The sequence below is a fragment of the Bubalus bubalis genome, chromosome 23 (assembly GCF_019923935.1).
Source record: "Bubalus bubalis isolate 160015118507 breed Murrah chromosome 23, NDDB_SH_1, whole genome shotgun sequence".
Taxonomy (NCBI): domain Eukaryota; kingdom Metazoa; phylum Chordata; class Mammalia; order Artiodactyla; family Bovidae; genus Bubalus; species Bubalus bubalis.
In genome coordinates, this window is record NC_059179.1 from 21500580 (window position 1) to 21509433 (window position 8854).

Sequence of the window (8854 nt, forward strand, 5' to 3'; positions counted from 1 at the left end):
TCTTTTAGAAATGTCTCCTGCACCTGAACAATCTGTGTTTGATAAAGTTATTGAAAGATCTCACATCTCATTTTAAATTCTGTCTCTGCGACAAAGTGTGTGAAATGTCACAGGGAGTGGGAGTTGTACTCTGTGACCGACAGTTAACTTACTAAGCCGCAGGCAAAGTGCTGCTTCTTGTATGCTGACTTTGGAGCAAATGCCACAGGCCTTAATTGCAGGTTCCAAGCAGTTGAGATTCTATACTAGGATTGCTGGAGGCAGGGCTTTCCCCTTTTCCAGACCCAGGTTACCCCCTCCCCCACCCTGGCCTTCCCAGCCTGCTGCACCCAAGCCACAGAGAGCTCACAAAGCCCAAGTGTCTGCTGTGCTGACTCACGCAGCCCTTCTACGGCCAGGTCAGGATCATCCAGAAGGGCCTGAGGGGGGCCCTCTCCTTTTGGCCATCTCCCGTAGGAGCAGGGAACAGCTAGGGCTGGGCCAAGCTTTAGAACTTTGTGACCGACAAGAGGAAAACGAAAATGAAAGGGCAGACTGCACAGTCAGAGAATTCAGAACAGCAGTGAGGATTCACCCTTCAGTCTTTTTCTTTGCTTGTTTCATATCCATATGTTTTAAGTAAAACTCACATACCATAAAGTTAGCCATTTTAAAGTGAACAACAGGATGACATCTTAGTCCATACGGAACACTGTGCAACCCCTACTTCTATACAGTTCTGAAACCTTTCCTTCACCCCAAAATACTTAGTACTTGTTCCACACTCTCCAAGTCTCCCTCATGCCAGCCCCTGGCAACCTCCAGTCTGCTTTCTGTCTCTATGGATCTACATATTCAGAATATTTCATGCAAATAGAATCCCACAAGATGTGATCTTCTGTTCACACAGACCTTCTGTGTCTGGCTTCCTCCTCTCAGCACAGTGATTTTGACGGTCACCCACGCTGTAGTATGTATCAGTACTTCATTCCTTTTTAATGCCAAATAATATACCATTGTATAAATACACCACAATTGCTTTCTCTATTCCTCTGTTGTTTCCACCTTTTGACTATTGTGAATCGTGTTGCTATGAACACTTGTGTGTAAGAAATTGAGTGTGTGTGTGCTCACTCACGTCTGACTCTGCTGCGACCCCATGGACTATAGTCTGCCAGGCTCCTCTGCCCATGGGATTTTCCAGGCAAGAATACTGGAGTGGGTTGCCATTTCCTCCCCCAGGGGCTCTTCCCAACCCAGGGATCAAACCCACGTCTCCTGCTTGGCAGGAGGATTCTTTACCACTGAACCACCTGAGAAGCCCCAAATAATTGAGTCTGGTCTTCAATTTATTTGGGTTTATACCTAGGAGAGGAATGGCTAGATTATATGGCAATCCTACATTTAACTCTTTGCAGAACCACCAAACTGTTTTCCACAGCAGATGCACCATTTGTTTCCACAAGCAATGCTCATATCACGCATATTCTTTTATTTTTTTCAGCCTTTATACTTAACATGTACCCATTTGTTCCTTTCCTGCTCCCTACTTGCAAGAAAGCCCAGTTCCCACTGACCTCCCTTTCCCTGGGGGTAGAGGATGGGAGAAGCTGCACCTCTAGTAGAAAGATGATCACCCCATAAACTGGGGCAGCAGGAGCCCCTCTGGCTTTATGCTTTGCCTCTGCTCTTGCCTCTTCAACAAACAGGATTCTGTGACCAGGAACAGAGGAGGGTAGGCTTCCATCTCCCTGTGGCACACCCACCACAGCCATTTACGTTATCCCATAAAACGACCTTCCCAGCGTCCTCCAACACTTCCCTCCTCACACAGAATATTCCATTAAACTGTCTTAAACAGCCAAAACTGAGAACAGAAAGGAAGCAGCTCCGTGTGGAAGCTGCCAACCTTGGCTCAGCTCTGCAGGCGAGTGTTTTAACTCTCAGCTCAAGCTTAAGATCTCCGAAGACACAACTCCGAGCCTTGTGCTGCCCATCCCCCCGGCTAAAGGGCCTGCCAGTCTGAGCTTGTCTGGGCCTGGCTGGGCGCAGACATGAATGGAAAGGAAGAGCTTCCCTCTCCACCCCCTCTCACCAGGGTTACTGCTGGTCACAGAGCTATTTACATTTACAACAGCCCAACAGCGCCTGATCAGGCGCGAGCCAATCAGCAGCCCCCAAGCTTGTCTGACTCCGTCTGCGCCAATCAGGAGGTGCTATCCTTATAGCCTCTCTCTCTTTGAATCACACAGGTCGGTTGTCGCCTGTTTTGGGGAGGGGAGCCTGACTCAAGAGTTCACGCTCTCTCTAGACCTCAGTTTGCCATTCACTGGAATAGGGAAAATACTGAAACAACACTCAGCTGGGGAGACAGCTGCACATAGAATTCTAGGAGAGTGTTATAAACGAATGGAGAACACTGTGTCTTCCTTCCCAGCACAGATCCTGTGCTTCTTTGCTTCGAAAAATTGTATAGAGTTTCTCCTCCCTCACTGCCAGCCCCTCTCTGACTCAGGATTATCAATATGGGCTCTTAATCCATGATTGCTTTGCAGGCGGTGCGACGTTGCTGACCACAACAGGCCAGTAGGCAGAGCTAATTTTTATTCTCACCAGCAATAGGGCAAACACCTGTCAGTAAAAGGCAAAGAGCGAAGGATCAGCAAAACAGGCTACAGACTGGATAGTCACAGGGTAGAGCAGAAGCAAGAACGTGTTTGGGAGCGGTCAGGGCTGATGTAACCAGAACATGCGGGACTTGGAGTGCAACGTGGCGAGAGGCCTTTAAAGCCGGCCTCGAGCATTTAAACATGCTTCCGTCACTGATACAGAGCCCCTGGAGCCACCAGTTATTTTCAAGCAAGAGAAGAAAATAATCTCCGTTCTTCCAGAAGTTATCTCTGATGATTCAGAAAGTTAACATAAAGAGTAGATCAAGGGAGGGTCAGATTAGGGCTGGAAGATCAGATAGGAGGTCATGAGAGCTAAACACATGAGGTCTAAGCACTAGGATCAGATCAGATCAGATCAGTTGCTCAGTCGTGTCCGACTCTTTACGACCCCATGAATTGCAGCGCGCCAGGCCTCCCTGTCCATCACCAACTCCCGGAGTTCATTCAGACTCACGTCCATCGAATCAGTGATGCCATCCAGCCATCTCATCCTCTGTCGTCCCCTTCTCCTCTTGCCCCCATTCCCTCCCAGCATCAGAGTCTTTTCCAATGAGTCAATTCTTCGCTTGAGGTGGCCAAAGTACTAGAGTTTCAGCTTTAGCATCATTCCTTCCAAAGAAATCCCAGGGCTGATCTCCTTCAGAATGGACTGGTTGGATCTCCTTGCAGTCCAAGGGACTCTCAAGAGTCTTCTCCAGCACCACAGTTCAAAGGCACCAATTCTTCGGCGCTCAGCCTTCTTCACAGTCCAACTCTCACATCCATACATGACCACAGGAAAAACCATGGCCTTGACTAGACGAACCTTTGTTGGCAAAGTAATGTCTCTGCTTTTGAACATGCTATCTAGATTGGTCATAACTTTCCTTCCAAGGAGTAAGCGTCTTTTAATTTCATGGCTGCAGTCACCTTCTGTAGTGATTTTGGAGCCCAGAAAAATAAAGTCTGACACTGTTTCCCCATCTATTTCCCATGAAGTGGTGGGACCGGATGCCATGATCTTCGTTTTCTGAATGTTGAGGTTTAAGCCAACTTTTTCACTCTCCACTTCCACTTTCATCAAGAGGCTTTTGAGTTCCTCTTCACTTTCTGCCATAAGGGTGGTGTCATCTGCATATCTGAGGTTATTGATATTTCTCCCGGCAATCTTGATTCCAGCTTGTGTTTCTTCCAGTCCAGCGTTTCTCATGATGTACTCTGCATATAAGTTAAATAAACAGGGTGACAATATACAGCCTTGACGAACTCCTTTTCCTATTTGGAACCAGTCTGTTTTTCCATGTCCAGTTCTAACTAAACACTAGGATAGTAATGGCCAAATGGAAAGGACGGGCAGCGGGTTGAGAGGTCTTTTGGAGTCAAATCAATAGCACTTAATTGATCGGATGCTTCCCAGGTAGCGCTAGTGGTAAATAATGATCCTGCCAAGGCAGGAGACAGAAGAGACACGGGTTTGATCCCTGGGTTGGGAAGATCCCCTGGAGGAGGGCATGGCAACTCACTGCAGTATTCTTGCCTTTAGAATCCCATGGACAGAGGAACCTGGTGGGCTACAGTCCATGGGGTCACAAAGAATCCGATACGACTGAGGCAGCTTAGCACGCATGCGAGATGACCTGGGAGAGTAGTCAGAGATGACTTTGAGGTTTCACTCCTGTTTGACTGGAAAGGAAGCACCTGCACTAACTGAAATAGGTGGTTTAAAAAAGAGAGAGAAGCAGATTTTGGAAAGAGAATAGGAGTCCAATTTTTAATATGTGGAGTTGAAATTACAAGAATATCTATGTGGAAAAAATACCTAGTAGACTGCAGGGAATAGGGATCTTAGTGCTAGGAAGAGAAATAAAGATGAGCTCCAAGGGATTTATACTGAAACTAGGAAGAAAACTGATCACCTGGGAAGGGACTGCACAGTAAGCAGATTCAGCAAAAGAATCTTGGGAAATACTGACACTTAACAGGAAGAAAGAGGACATAGAGTTAGCAAAACCTAGACTAACAAGTATGAGGGAAAACAAGCAAGCAAACTAGAACAGCATATGAGAAGTAAAATATTAATTCCAGAAAGAGGGAGCAGGACATTGCAAAAAACAGATATCTGACAAAAGGATTGGTTAAATAAATTATGAAACGTTCATTTAATAGACTACTATGCAGAAATTAAGATTATCTCGTAAAATTATTGCCATCAGATGTTTAATAAATCTTGTTAAGAGAAGCATTCATTTTAAAAAATAGTATGTGCAAAATTATTTTTTAAAATTACATATATGACTGCAAATGGGCATGAGGGAAATTTTAGGGGGAGGGAACTGTTCTACATGCTGATTGAGGCAGTGGTAACACGGCTGTATACAACTGCCAAACATCCTCAAACCATAATGCCTTAGAGAAGGAAAGTGGCTGTCAATGGTGTCTATTTCATAGAGTTATTCTGGGAATTAAGTGGCATGTTGCCTGGAACATAAGAAGGGCTTGGTCAGTGGTGAAGGAAAGGGTAATGGTGAAGAAGGAAAAACTTCTTCCTCTTCCCTTTCTAGGTTTGTCTGTTGTTCTAAGAATTAAGTTGACATGAGACAGATTAACAAGAGATAATAAAATTCAGTTGCATACATATACGGGCCCTATAAGAAAAATGAGATCCAAAGACAAGCTGTTATAGGTCTTGGGAGAAGTAAGCCACTCCTCACCGGATTTGTCCAACCTCTTGTATGGGGTGTGATAATGGATAAGCTTACCTCTTTGATTCCACTTAATTCTTTAAAAATATTTAGCTTTTTAAAAAAGTATTGAATTTATTACAATATTGTTTCTGTTTTTATGCTTTGTTTTTTTTTGGCTATGAGGCATGTGAGATCTTAGCTCCCTGACCACAGATTGAACCCTCATTCCCTGCATTGCAAGGTGAAGTCTTAAGTATTAGACCTGCAGGGAAGTCCCAGGTTCCACCTAATTTTAAGACTATGATTTTAAGTACATGAAAGCCCTTTCTCAAGGTGATAGAAGTTAAATTTTGTTGTTTTCAGTCTGTGGAATAGGTGTCCACCTTGCCTCTTTTGATTGTCTAAGCAATACCCCATCTCTTTATGGTTTTAAGCACATCTATTTAAATTACCTTTATGACCTGGAATAGAGGAGCTTAAAATGGTCATGTCTGGCTGATAACAACTAACTGCATTTCAAAGTAGGCCTCTGGTAGAAATTTTATTATTATTGTGTTTTATTGAAGTATAGTTGATTTGCAATATTACGTTAGTTTCAGATACACTGACTGAACTGAACTGAACTGATACAGCATAGTGATTCAGTTTTTTGTTTTTTTTTTTACCTTATGATAACTGTTAAAAGTTATCATAAGGTAATGGCTATAATTCCCTGTGCTATACAATATATCCCTGTTTCTCTGTTTTATATACAGTAGTTGATGTCTCTTAACTCTATACCCCTAATTTTCCACTCTCCCTTTCCCTATCCCCTTTGGAAATTTGTTTTCTGTGAGTCTGTTTCTGCTTTGCCTACACATTCATTTCTGTTATTTTTATTTATTTGTGTTATTTAGATTGCACATAAGTGATATCATACCGTATTTGTCTTTCTCTGTCTGCCTTATTTTACTAAGCATAATATTCTCTAGGTCCATCTATGGTGCTGCAAATGGCAAAATTTCATTTTTTCTTAATGTCTGAGTAAAGTTCCATTGTGGGATTTCCCAGATGGCTCAGTGGTAAAGAATCTGCCTGCCAATGCAGGAGACACAGGAGACGTGGGTTCAGTCCCTGGGTCGGGAAGATCCCCAGGAGAAAGGAATGGCAACCCACTCCAGTATTCTTGACTGGAAAATCCCATGGACAGAGGAGCCTCACAGGGTCACAAAGAGCTGGACATGACTGAGCACACACGCACACAAAGTTCCAGTGTGTGTGTGTGTGTGTGTGTGTGTGTGTGTGTGCCACATCTTCTTCATCCATCTGTCTGTTGAGGGGCATTTGGGTTGCTTCCATATCTTGGCTGTTGTAAATAGTGCTGCTATGAACATTCAGGTGCGTGTATTTGATTATTTGGCTTTAATATGGGTGCACATTATATTTTATTATCTGTATCACTCATTTTGGCATTCTGCAATATAATGGAGAAGCTATTGGATGAGGAGTTAACAGGTCCTAGTTTCAAATGAAACTAAATACATGACTTCGAGAGAGGCATTAAATGCAGGAATTTTCAACACGTGCCCAAGAAGCTTTCAGGGATCTTTGAGACCACAATGAACTTCATAATAATATTAAACCTTTGTTTGTCTTTTTTCACCATCATGTTGACATTTGTACCAAGTAATGGAAACTTTTTGCACCTTGACAGGAATCAAGGCCGCAGCACCAAATTATACTAGTGTCATTGCATTTCTCACTGTCGCCCACTTGGAGGGAGTCCAGTTTCACTTACAACTGTTCTTGATTAGAAAGTAAAATTTATTAATTATATTAAATCTTGACAGTTGAGAAATATCTTTTAAAAGTTCTGTGTCAAAAACAGGACGTATGCATAGAGCACTTCTGCTAACTATCACAAAATGATTATATAATCTTGAGAAAATGCATTACTGTAAACATTTGAGTTGTGACTGTAAACATTTGAGTTTTGTTAAATTAAGCACTTTTTTCTAATCATTTTTTTCATAAAAGATCATTTTTACTTAAAGGAATGACTGACAGGCAAACTATAGACATTCAGACAGATGTTATTTAGAACATTAGTGATAGTTTTCGTCAATGAAAACATCAGATTGTTTTCATTAGTGAAATCTAGGAAACAACTGCCAGTCTATGTTCTCATGAGGAAGACTTGCATGTGGCATTGAGTTGGACAACTTCCCCCAAATTACAGGCTCCTCTGATGAAATCGGTGGTATTACTAATGATGGTGATTTTTTAATATTGTAGAATGAAATGTATCAACATTTTGGAGGATTTGCATAACTTTGTGAGCCAGTGTTTTCAAAACAAACAAAGAGCATTACAAAATCACGCATGGGTAAAAGGTGCATTTGAGATGCAAGAGAGATCAATGGATTCTAATAAAAACAACAAGTTCATTGATGTGGTTTCATATTCCGCACTGCAACTAACTGTCAGGATTCTTCGGCAGAACATTCAGAAGCTCGCGACTGAGCTGCATCTGGCTGTTTTAAGAAATAAAAAAGGGGGAGATGCCGGGAGCCGGCATATTGCGTGCATATTGCATATTGAGTGCATATTGCATATTGAGTGCAGCACTTTCCACAGCACCATCTTTCAGGATCTGGAATAGCTCAACTAGAATTCTATCACTGCCGGGAGCCAGCGTGAGGCACTCCACCCATGACAAAGGTCATGAGGAAGGAGGCTCGGCATACGCAAAGGCGGGATCGAGCCTCAGGAGTCCCCCTGGAAATTCTCGAGCATCTACCCCCAAAACCAGAGTCTGCCTACTTTCTGCTTTGTGCTTTCACCTACACCTCTGACTTTACCGGGGGCTGTCCCCCACTACCTCTCTCTGAAAAAAGAGTTAGCTTACAGCTCCAGTTAATAATTCCTGGGTGTGACAGTGTTTCAACCTACAAACTCCTTTGGAAATCCTCTAGCCTGCCTGAATAGGTTTTTCCAGCCACATGTGATTGTTCAGAGCCTCCCAACTGTGAGAGGCAGGAGATGTTCTAATCTGTCTAAACACAGATTCCTTTGAGTAGTTAAAAGATTGATTAGAAATTGTATTGGTGAAGGGTTTTTCACTTATTGGGCCAATGTTTGCTGCTAAGTCTCCATACTCCTTACCTACTGTGTCCTTGGCAGTGTATTGATTGATATAATGGGTGTATAGAAATGTAAGTAGTAGCCTCAATGTTTGTAACCTTGGACCCTTGAGTTAATTCTTTTTTTTTTTTTATTTTATTTTATTTTTAGACTTTACATAACTGTATTAGTTTTGCCAAATATCAAAATGAATCCGCCACAGGTATACACGTGTTCCCCATCCTGAACCCTCCTCCCTCCTCCCTCCCCATTCCATCCCTCTGGGTCGTCCCAGTGCACCAGCCCCAAGCATCCAGTGCATCAAACCTGGACTGGCAACTCATTTCATACATGATATTTTACATGTTTCAATGCCATTCTCCCAAATCTTCCCACCCTCTCCCTCTCCCACAGAGTCCATAAGACTGTTCTATACAT